Source organism: Ictidomys tridecemlineatus, chromosome 4 (assembly GCF_052094955.1).
Source record: "Ictidomys tridecemlineatus isolate mIctTri1 chromosome 4, mIctTri1.hap1, whole genome shotgun sequence".
Classification (NCBI taxonomy): Eukaryota; Metazoa; Chordata; class Mammalia; order Rodentia; family Sciuridae; genus Ictidomys; species Ictidomys tridecemlineatus.
The window spans coordinates 117,425,733-117,438,299 of record NC_135480.1 but is presented as its reverse complement, the minus strand read 5'-3'; the positions used below and the strand labels follow the sequence as shown (position 1 = coordinate 117,438,299).

The window sequence follows — 12,567 nt, the reverse complement described above, 5'->3', positions numbered from 1 at the left end:
GTTACTGGGGGCATGTCTTTGGGGTTTATATTTCCCTGGAACCTCATGCTCTCTCTGTTTCCTGGCTACCAGAGGTTGAGCAGCTTTCCTCTTTCATGCCTTTCTTCCTTGATGTTCCACCTCAATTCAGGACCAGAGTGATGGGAGTTCACCAACATGGACTGAGTCTCTGAAACCATGAGCCAAAATAAACTTTTTATCCTTGAAGTTTTTCTTGTCAGGTATTCTTATCACAGTGATGAAAAGCACACTAACACCAAAACAAAACAACAAACAAAAAACCCAAAATACAAATGGGGTTGCTTGAACAACAGAGGTTTATTTTATTACAGTTCTGGAGGCTAGAGTGTCAGCAGGGTTGGTTCCTCATAAGGGCTATATGAATCTGTTCAATGCCTGTCTCCTAGCTTCTGGAGACAGCTGTCGATTGGTATATCTTGGCTTGTAGATGCATTACTCCAATCTGCCTCCCTCTTAATATGATTATCTTCCTGTGCCTGTGTATTCATGACCATCTTATAAGGCCTAGCCATACTGGATGGATCAAAGGTTTACCCTATGTAGTCTAGCATGACTTCATCTTATCTGATTACATCTGCCAAATAAGTCACATTCTGGGGTACCCATGACACTATCTCAATTCCTTCAGTGGTGCATTTAACTGCAGTTCTAATATGAATGTCTAATTACATACCTGGCTTTACTATAGGCTTGCCTTTCAAAGAATGGCACAAAGTTTATTTTCCTCCTAGATTCCATATGTAGTTTGAATAGGTCATAGTGCCCACATGCCAGTCCTAAAACAACTCATAAGTAGCAGCAAATGTGAAAAAAAATTCTTGGGTCCCAATCATAAGGATTTATTCTGAAGATCTTGGGTAAGATGAAGAAGTCCATATTTTTAACAGACTCTATAGATAATTCTGATGTAGGCAAGCTCAATTCTTAGTTTTACACTGAAAGACCCTGTTGTTTCTTCTTTCAATTTTTTTCTCGTGATTTCTGCAATGCCATAAATAGACCAAAAGTTCTCAAAGGGATGAGTTGAAAATTAATTTACTCACTCAAGTAAATATTTATTGAGTGTTTTTCATGTGGTAAAGATTGCTTTTTAGATGGAAAGCACAGAAAAAGAAATCCTGCCTCCAAGGAACTAACATTCTAAAAAGGGAAAACAAAAAAGGAAAAACTAGAAAAGGATACATAGTGTGTCAGATAGTAATTAAGTTCTAAGGGGGGGGGAGAGGGGAGAGAGAGAGAGAGAGAGAGAGAGAGAGAGAGAGAGAGAGAGAGAGAGAGAGAGAGAGAGATAGTTAGTTCAGGAAAGAGGGATCACAGAACTCTCTCAGAAATTTCCCTATCTCCTATGACCAAAATATTTTTGAGAAAATGTTAGAATGTTTAATTTACAGCATAGAGAAGAGAGAGAATATTAGGAGATGCCTTTGGGAAAGGGTTGATTGCCAGACTTAGCAAACAAAAAGACATGATGCTCAGCTAAATTTAAAAGTCAGCAAAAAACAAATACCTAGTATAAATAGACCTCAAATATTGTATGGGACATATTCTCCATCTCTTTCTCTCTCACACCCCTCCTTCCCTTCATCCCTTCATCCCTTCCTCTTCCTCTCTTTCTTTAGTTTTGGGGTGCTGGGGAATGAACCCCAAGGACACTCTACCATTGAGTTACATACTCAGTCATTTTTATTTTTTATTTTGAAACAGGGTCTCCCAAGTTGTCTAGGTTGGCCTTGAATTTGGATCCTCTGTTTCAGCTTCTCACATTGCTGGGATTACAAGCATGCACCAACATGCTTAGCTGTGTGAGACATTCTTATACTAAATTATTCATTGTTTATCTAGCACTTAAACTGAGCATCCTGTGTTTTACATGACCACTCTACCCTCAGAGTATTTCCAGCCCTAAAGACTAGATTTTGTTTCTCTCTTCCTGAGCTATGCTAACACTAGCTCCTTCAGTTACCATAGCTTGCTTTTGGCTGTTCACTTTTGCAGGGTTCGTAGTTTTGAATGTGGTTAGAGCTTCGGCAGTTTCCTGGTTGTATGTCCTGGCTACAGCATCATTTTAAATATATATGGGCTTTTATTTATTTTTTTATATTTTTGAAAAGTTTTTAGTTTAATTTTTTATTTTATTTATTTATATGTGGTGTTGAGAATTGAACCCAGGGCCTCACACATGCTAGGCAAGTGCTCTCCACTGAATCACAACCCCAGCCCCTCTGTCGGCTTTTTTTTTTTTTTAATATTTTTTTCAGTTGTAGATGGGCACAATATCTTTATTTTTATTTATTTATTTTTATGTGGTGCCAAGGATTAAACCCAGGGCCTCCCACGTACAAGGCAAGCACTCTACCACTGAGCTACAACCCCAGCCCCTCTATTGGCTTTTATATACAGAAAATTCTTTCATTCATGAGTAATCAGGTTGGCACAAGCATCAGTGAACAGGGGAAACAGCAGAAACTCTGTGGAGTCAGGTCAAACATAACAAAAATTATACTGGAAGACTAGAAAACTACAAAAATTATACTGGGGCTAGTAGTGTAGCTCTGTGGTATTAGGCCCTCATTTTGATCCCTAGCTCTGCAAACAATACAAAAATAAACAAATAAAAAAACTCCAAAACAGATTCCTCAGAAATCTTGGAATGGAACCACCATTTGATCCAGTTATCCCACTCCTTGGTATGTACCCAAAGGACTTAAAATCAGCATACTATAGTGACATAGCCATATCAATGTTTATAGCAGTACAATCCACAATAGCTAAGCTATGGAACCAACATAGGTGCCCTTCAACAGATGAATGAAAAAGAAAATGTGATACATAGGGCTGGGGTTGTGGCTCAGTGGTAGAGTGCTTGCCTAGCATGTATAAGGCACTGGGTTCGATTCTCAGCACCACACATAAACAAAAAAGTTCATAAAGTTCTATCAATAACTAATAAAAATTTTTAAAAAAGAAAATGTGATACACACACACACACACACACAATGGAATATTACTCAGCGATAAAAAGAATGGCTTTATGACTTTTGCCAGTAAATGGATAGATCTGGAGAGACTGTCATGCTAAATGAAATAAGCTAATTTCAAAAAACTAAAGGTCAAATATTCTCTCTGAGATGCGGATGCTAATGCATAACAAGTGGAGAGAAGGTAAGAATAGAAGTTCAGTGGAATGGACAAAGGGAAATGAAGGGTAGGGAAGGGAGATGGGAATAGGAAAGAGTAGAGTGAACTGGCACAACTTTCCAATGTTCATATATGATATGAATACACCACCAGTGTATAACTCCACATCATGTATAACTCACAAGAATGGGATCCAGGGGCTGGGGCTGTAGCTCAGTATAGAATGCTTGTCTTGCACATGTACTGGGTTCAATCCTCAGCACCAAGTGGAAATAAATAAATAAGGATATTGTATCCATCTATAACTTAAAAAAAAAGAAAGAAAATAAAGAATGGGATCTTAATTAGAATAAGGTATACTCCCAGTATGTATACTATGTCAAAATATCTCTACTGGTATGTATATCTAAAAAGAACAAATATAAAATAATAAAGTACACAAACAAAAAAAAAACCCTCCAAAACAAACTCCAAACTATTCAGGAGCAAAGACAGCTGAGTAGAAGTTCTAGCATTTAGTAGCATATAGTAGAAGTTCTAGCTGAGTAGAAGTTCAACCACTTGCAGCTCTAATAAAAAGGGATGATAATCAGACTTAGTGAGCCACAGCAAGGTCAGACAGGCATGCCTCTTCCCTAAGTGCCACACCCATGTGCCACCTGTCCTATTGTTCATTTGAATGTTTCATCTGAAATGTGTGCCCTCTCAGCTTTAGGTCAATGTCTCCAAACCTGTTCTACAATTTCCTCATATCCCCAGTTTCTCCTTTTCTCCTAGTTTGGGAGTCACCTTTTGCTCCTTCCTCAGAATCTTCTCACCTCCAGCCCTCCTTGATAGGTGCTTACATTTCATCTCTTCATCACTTTTGTGCAGGCCCCAATCCCTTTCCTGGCTCAGGCAACTTATCTAACTAGTCTTCCTGCCCTGTTTTCTCCAACTTCAATACATTTCCTACACCTCTACAAGACAATTTTCTGAAAAGCAAATCTAAGGTTCTCTTTTGTCTTAAAATCCATCTGTGTTCCTTTTCATCAGCTTATTGTTTTCTTGCTATTGAGTTCCTGGAGTTCCTTATATATTTTAGAAAATAACTCCTTATCAGACATTTTGTCTCATTTTGTGTGGGAAGCCATTCTAACACGTGATTGGGTGACTCCGGTTAAGGGCCTGAGGCACTTTGGCAAAGTTGAAGTTTTCCCGACCCTTTCCTGATGAGAGAGCCCATCCGTGTGGGGGTGTGCCTGACCCAATCACTGACCCTGACCTTGGAGTGCAGCCCCCCCTCAACTTTCATTAGATGGAATTCTCCCCTGAATCTCTTGTTCCCCAATAAAAGGCTACTCCAGGCGTGTTCTCGCTCTCTCTCTCCTGCTAGCCCGGAGTAATCCTCGCTGCCCTGCTGGGCGGTTGGAGGAGGGAACCAGAGAGGGGAGCCGTCTCGGACCTAGCAATAGAAATAAGGTAATTGAGTCTGTGTTTTTATTTCAATCTCTTCTAACTAACTTTATGCCTAGAACCTCATTAATGAAACCACTGCGCAGGCCGCGTGGTAGAATTTTGTATACTGCTTTTTCACTCGTTCCTTTGTAGTGCAGAATCTTTCTAGCTTGATATAATCTCATTTGTCTATTTTTGCTTTTGTTGTCTGTGCTTATGGTGTCATATCCATAAAATCATTGTAAGATCCAGTGTCCTGAAGATTTTTTCTTTCTTTTCTTCTGGAAGTTTCATGGTTTCAGGTCTTAAAATTTTAAATCTTTACTCCACTTAAGGTTGGTCTTTAACCCATTTTGAGTTGATTTTTTTGTGCAAAATAAAAAGTCCAATTTCATTCTTTTACATATTGGATATATAAGTATTACAGAATAAAATACAACTCCTTGGCATACAAGATCCTTTACAGTTGAATATTGTTTCTGAGAATGGGGAGGAAGTATAATAACAGGCATCCCCATGAGCAATGCTGTGGGGCACAGAAGCTTCCTGAATACTGCCCTTAAAGGCCCGAATTTTGGGCACCAAACTTCTTGCTAAAAATCAATCCATAGCCCCAAATGCCTGCCTCACTGAGATCACCATAGTGAAGAAGGTAAATGCACTCCTTGGCATTAACTCATAGCTTGTTAGCTATTAAAGCCTGGTATCTCTGTTCTTGTTAGCTATTAAAGCCTGGTATACCCTGTTCTCCTACCTTAACTCATGGCTTGTTAGCTATTAAGAGCATGCTATGTGCCTTTCCCTACTCTGTTAAGCATTCTCAAGTAGTTTTATAGGCCTCAAAAAATAGTTGAAAAAAATCATTAAAGCCAGGACATCCTTGCCATGATACTTCAAGGAAAAACAATGTAAAGAATAAAAACTGTTGAGGAGTCACCCAAAATAGCAAATTCTCAGGACCCTTAAGTTCTTGCTTGCCATGATTTGTGTTTTCTCCCACTTCCCCACCTATGTATTTTCTTAACAGCTAAAGCAACTCATCTTTATCACAAAGCAGAGTTATTTATACAGGATGAGGCATCAGTATAAAATGTAATAACTGGCACCAGTTTGACCAGCTAACTACCCCTCCCTCAAGGTTAAAGTACTTACTTGCCCAGGAAAAGAAAAACACCTTTTGAAATGTACCTAAAGCCAGTTAATATTCCTAATGTCTAGTCCACCTGTCATGTGCCACCTTAAAGTCTGATGAATGAATCCTATCTTCCTTACACATGAATAAAACTTGCTTCCTTCTTTGTTCAGTCACTTATACTCTTCTCTAAGCAAGCTCTACAAACCACAGCAGCACAGGCAGGTACAGGTAACACCAGTCAACTTATGCTCTAAATATAGCCCTTGACTTATTTTTAAGAGAGATATTTCTTTATCTTCCTTTCTCCCTTCCCCTCCCTAATCTCAGGGAAACAGGATTAATTTTCATCCCCATTTAAGCAGAGTTATTTATCTTGGAACACACACTCACCACAGGAATGTAGTAATTCAGAAGATCTAAGAAATGACTACCTCTCAAAATTAACAAGTGAATTATAACTCCTGACAGAGAGCACAGAGAACAGATGGAATGTAGCCTTTGATTCCAGTTCCCCCTTAAGGGTAGAATCACAGCCTCTGGGACAGGAGGCTGGGATAAAATTTCTTTTTCCTTTTTCTCAAAACCATGTTCTTATTATTGGATTAACATGAGGGATAAGTACCAAGCTTTCAGTAACAATACTAGGCCTGCCATTGTAGAGCCAGAAAGAAGGCAGACTGGGTCTGTAGAACTGTTCTGGAACAAGATGTCTGTAGTACTTTATAGAGACATTCTTCCTCTCCCTGTAACTTTTTTCTTTTTTTCTTTTTATGGTGTCAGGGATTGAACTCAGGGCTTTGTGCGTGCTAGGCAAGTACACTATCACTAATCCAGCTCCACAGATCTGATTTTGAACTCTACGATGGAATTATTTCAATAATGCTATCTAAATGGTACCACACTGTATGTAACCTTCTCAGTTTGTTTTTCACTTTCCATATTTCCATAGAGGTCTATCCAAGTCCTTATGTGTCCAGCTTGTTGACTTTTTGATGTGTCAGGCCAAATCTTGTGTGGAATTTGCCAATAATTAGTATTTCATTATTGGTAAAGGCTTCTTTACTGTCTTTTCTCATTTGTTCAGCAAACACTGAGTTCCCTACTATGTGCCAACAGACACCAAGGATAATGCATCAGGTATGTTTCTTAGACTTATGACCTTAAAGTCTGGTGAATGAATCTAACGCCAAGGATTCATTTACAGACAAAATGGGAAACAATGATACTTCTAGATTTTCTGTAAAAGGATCAGAATTTCTGTGATCTGGGTCTGGACTAGGGAAGGTAACCAGTGAACCACTCTGAAATATAAAAGTTTAAAGCCAACATGAAAGCTGGAGAATGGAAGAACTAAATGAACCGAGTAGAACTGTTCAAGAACTAAATCACAGCCAAGCATGGTGGCATATACCAGTAGTCCTAGTTACTCAGGAGGCTGAAAGAGGAAGATTACTTGAGCCCAGGAGTTCAAGACCAGCCTGGGCCACATAGCAAGACCCCCTTCTCCAAATAAAAAAAGAAATTAGAGGCTCCACTTTTCCAAAGCAATGGAAAGCAATGCTCCCTTAGTACTGAGACACTTGCTCTGTTGGGATGAGGAATGCTGATAATCCCTCTTTCTGTTCTCCCTTAACAAAGGTAGGTAGAACTACGACCTTTCTGTTTGTGGAGACAGGTACGTATTCTAGTACCTTCAACAGATTCAGGATGTTGGAGTTATATATCCAGAGGCTGGATGAAAAGGGATAAGTAACCAGAAAAGAAAGGTAACAGGAAATAGTACACACACTCTACAAAGATATGAGAAGTCTGGTGCAAAAAGGAGGAATTATACTAAAGAAAAAGACAATCAAAAGATACTGTAGTGGCACCCCCCTCCTCTACAAAAAATCTTAACTAAGAGTCTCCAAAATCTTTACTATGGTTGATTTTAGGACTGTCAGCAAAAGAGTTCTAAGTCAAGTTAAGAACCAAAAATAAACCAAAATGACCAGGAATACAAACCATGTCTCAATAATAACTCTAAATGTTAATGGCCTAAACTCATCAATCAAAGACCTAGATTGGCAGACTGGATTTAAAAAAAGACCCAACAATATGCTGCCTTCAAGAGACTCATGTTATAGGAAAAGACATCCACAGATTGAAGGTGAAAGACTGGGAGAAAACACACTACTCACATGGACTGTGTAAACAACAGGGGTTTCCATCCTCATTTCAGATAAAGTAGACTTCAAGCCAAAGTTAGTCAAAAGGGATAAAGCATTTCACACTGCTTAAGGGAACCATACACCAACAAGACCTAAGGATTATAAAGATATGGCACAAACAATGGAACATCTACGTTCATCAAACAAACTCTTCTCAATTTCAAGAGTGGAATAAACCACAACACAAAAGGTGTGACTATCAAACTTCTTTCACCACTGGATAGATCTCCCAAACAAAAACTAGAGAAAGAAACTATAGTACTCAATAATATAATCAATAATTCAGACTTAACAGACATATGGAATATTTCATCCATCAATGAGTGAATACACTTTCTTCTCAGCAGCACATGGATTCTTTTCTCAAATAGGCCATATATTATGCCACAAAGCAGATCTAAGCAAATACAACAACAACAACAAAAAAATAGAGATAATGTAATAGCACCCCCTCCTCCACAAAAAAAAAAATATTAGCTAAGCATCTCCAGAAATCATCATGGTTGATTTTAAGACCGTCAGCATAAGATCTCTACAAAAGAGTCCAATGTAGATAAACTTCCTATTTTCGTGTTGCCCTATTTTACTTGGCCGCTAGTCTGGAAGAAATCAGCACTCCTGGTGCTGAACACACTCTTACTAGTTTTTTCACAAACATTTATCCAGTATAGTAGTTTGTAGAAATGTATAAACAAGGCCTCTAGCCTTGAGCTGGAGCTTCACAGAGATGTCTACATTTCTAAGATAAGAGAAGTTTCTAATTGGGCTTTATGGTAACAGTTGGCAGTGGAGGGAAAGAAGGGGGAAAAAGAAGTTCTCCCCTTCTCAGGTGTTGTCCTTGAAGGGTTAACTTGCCCAGAACAGTGAAAGGAAAAGCTGCTTTTAGGTGAACTTCTGCAAACTGTGAACTCCTGAGCCCCTCCCCTTACATGCTGGGTATAAAATTCTGAAAGTACTTGAACTTGGGGCTCAGGGGGTTAACTGATTACAGTGAAAGCTGTGCCCTCTGAACCTGGCTGCAGCCAAATAAAACTGCTTCCTGCTACCTTAGGTGCCTTATTTCATTTGTCCCTACAATAATACTACCCTGTATTCTATCATATCATAATGGAATGAAATTAGAAATCAATAATAAAATAAAAATAGAAGCTACACCAACACCTGGAGACTAAATAATATACTAATGAATGAACAATGGATAGCAGAAGACATCAAAAAGGAAGTTAAAAATTCTTAGAGGTAAATGAGAATACTGATATTAAAATCTCTAGGACAGTATAACGGCAGTACTAAGAGGAAAGTCCATTGCATGGAGTTCATTTCTTAAAAGAAGAAAAAGTCAACAAATAAATGATATAACATTACATCTCAAAGCCCTAGAAAAAAGAACAACTCAACACCAAAAGTAGTAGAAGACAGGAATAATTAAAATAAGAGCTAAAATCAATGAAATTGAAACTAAAAAAACAATTGAAAAAAATTTACAAAATGGAAAGTTGTTTCTTTGAAAAAATAAACAAAATGGATATACCCTTAGCCACACTAACAAAGAGAAGACAGAAATCTCAAATTATTAAAATCTGTGATGTAAAAAGAAATATCACAATGACACTACTGAAATACAGAGGATAATTAGGAACTATTTTGAAAAATTACACTTCAATAAACTAGAAAATATCAAAGACATCGAGAAATTTCTAGAGCCATATGATCTACCCAAACTGAATCAGGATGATATACACACATTGAACAGATCAATTTCAAGCAATGAAATAGATGCCATCAAAAGCCTACTAACCAAGAAAAGCCCAGAACCAGACAGATTCACAGTGATTTCTACAAGATCTTCAAAGAAGAACTAATACCAATGCTCCTCAAATGATTCCATGAAATAGAAAAAGAGGGAACACTTCCAAACTCATTCTATGAGGCCAGTGTCACTGATTCCAAAACTAGACAAAGACACATCAAGGAAAGAAAACTTCAGACCAATATCTCTAAGAAACACTGATGCAAAAATTCTCAGTAAAATTCTGGCAAATCGAACATAAAAACATCAAAAAAGCACCACGATTAAATGGGGTTCATCCCAGAAACACAAGGTTGGTTCAACATATGGAAATCAATAATGTAATCCATCACATCAATAGAATTAAAGATAAGAATAATATGATCATCTCTATAGATGCGGAAAAAGGATTTGACAAAATACAGAACCCCTTCATGTTCAAAACACTAGAAAAAATAGGGATAAATAGGAACATATCTCAACACTGTAAAAGCTATTTATGCTAAGCCCTAAGCCAACATCATTCTAAATGGAGAAAAATTAAAGGCAGTCTCTCTAAAACCTGAAACAAGACAGGGATGCCCTCTTTCACCATTTCTATTTAACATAGTCCTTGAAACTTTAGCCAGAACAATTAGACATACGAAAGAAATTAAAGGGATACAAACAGGAAAAGAAGAACTCAAACTATCATTATTTGCTGACGACATGATTCTGTGCTTAGAGGATCCGAAAAATTCCACCAGAAAACTTCTAGAGCGAATAAATGAATTCAGCAAAGTAGCAGGATATAAAATCAACACCTATAAATCAATTGCACTACTATATCAGTGACGAATCCTCTGAAAGAGAAATTAGAAAAACTACCCCATTTACAATAACTTCCAAAAAAAATTAAAAACTTGGGAATCAACCTAACAAAAGAGGTGAAAGACCTTTACAATCAAAACTACAGAATGCTAAAGAAAGAAATTAAAGAAGACATTAGAAGATGGAAAGATCTCTCGTGTTCTTGGATAGGCAGAATTAATATTGTCAGGATTAATATTCTTCTTGTTTAGGCAGAAAAAATAGGGATAAGTAGGAACATATCTCAACGATGTAAAAGTTGTCTATGCTAAGCCCAAAGGCAACGTCATTCTAAATGGAGAAAAATTGAAAGCATTTCCTCTAAAAACTGGAACTCAATAGAAAGAAAAAGCAATCGTGAAATTCAAATGGAAAAATAAGAGACCCAGAATAGTCAAAGCAATCCTTAGAAAAAAGAGTGAAGCAGGAAGTATCATAATACCAGACCTTAAAATCACAAGAAATAAAATCAAGAATCAATAAATAGGGGCTGAGGCTGTAGCTCAGTGGTAGAGCATTTGCCTCGCACATGTGGAGCACTGGGTTCGAGCCTCAGCGCCATATAAAAAAATAATTTAATAAAACAAAGATATTGTGTGTTTATCTACAACTAAAAAAATATTTAATTTTTTTTAAAAAAAGAATCAATAAATGGGATGGATTCAAATTAAAAAGCTTCTTCTCGGCAAAAGAAACAATCAGGGAAGTGAAGAGAGAGCATAACAAATGTGAGTAAATTTTTACCATGCGCACATCAGATAAAGCACTAATCTCAAGAATATATAAAGAACTCAAAAAACTTAACACCAAAAAAAAAAAAAATAACCCAATCAATAAATAAGCTAAGGAGCTGAACACACACTTCTCTGAAGATATACAATCAATCAACAAATATATGAAAAAAAATATTCAACATCTCTAATAATTAGAGAAATGCAAATCAAAATTACTCTTAAGATTTCATCTTATCCCAGTCAGAATGGCAGTTAATAAGGATGCAAGCAACAGTAAGTGTTGCAAGGATCTGGGGGGAAAGGCACACTCTTACATTGCTGGTGGGACTGCAAATTAGTACATCCAATCTGGAAAGCAGTATGGAGATTCCTTAGAAAACTTGAAATAGAACCACCATTTGACCCAGCTATCCCACTCCTGCATCTATACCCCAAAGGACTTAAAAACAGCATACTACAATGATGAAGCCACATCAATGTTTATAGCAGCACAATTCACAATAGCTAAACTGTGGAATCAACCTAGATGTCCTTCAATAGATGAATGGATAAAGAAACTGTGGTATATATACACAATGGAATATTACTCAGCATTAAAAGAAAATAAAATCATGGCATTGGAAGGTAAATGGATATAGATGGAGAATATGCTAAGTAAGACAATACCCCAAAACCAAAGGCCGAATGTTCTCTGATAAATGGATGCTGATCCACAATGGGGGGGGGTACTTTGTATAGGGCAAAGGGGAGGGAGGGCAAGGGAGAGGGCATAGGAGTAGGAAAGATGGTGGAATGAGACAGTCATCATTACCCTAGGAATATGTATGATGACACAAATGGTCATCACAACCAGAGAAATGAAAAATTGTGCTCCATTTGTGTTCTATGAATCAGAATGCATTCTGCTATCATGTATAACTAATTAGAACAAATAAATTAATTAATTTAAAAAAAAAGAAGTTTGGTACAGTCCCAATCAGGCTAACAAAGTTTTAAGGGCCCTATCTTTTCACCACAAAGGGGGTTATAGTGACAAACTGTTCTCCATTCTAAGGTTTTACAGGCTTACTTTTTTCCTTCTCATCCACTCCTTGCTACAGGTCACCTGGCACCTGGGGTTTGATCTTCAGTTAGAAAAACTGGTCCAGTCGAATCTTCCATTCGACTTTTGCCTCTTTGGAACCTTTTCTCCTAGGTAGGAATTTAGGGTAAAGAGAGAGATACTGAGTCTTAAAGGAAACACCTATGAACCAC

The 12,567-nt window shown here is 37.5% G+C and overlaps 1 protein-coding gene across 5 annotated transcripts in view; it reads right to left on the bottom strand.

Annotated features, from left to right (window-relative positions):
* Positions 1-299: 299 nt before the first annotated feature.
* Positions 300-12,567, bottom strand: part of Acad8 (acyl-CoA dehydrogenase family member 8) — a 30,817-nt gene continuing 18,549 nt past the window's right edge. For 2 of the 5 annotated variants that reach the window (XR_013438000.1, XR_013438001.1), the window contains 2 exons: positions 12,383-12,504; positions 300-3,464 (listed from right to left, as the gene is read on the bottom strand). The gene's annotated coding sequence lies outside the window, so the exon portion shown is untranslated. The remainder of the gene's footprint in view (positions 3,465-12,382; positions 12,505-12,567) is intronic. The other 3 variants (XR_013438003.1, XM_078047355.1, XR_013438002.1) reach the window with 2 other exon arrangements.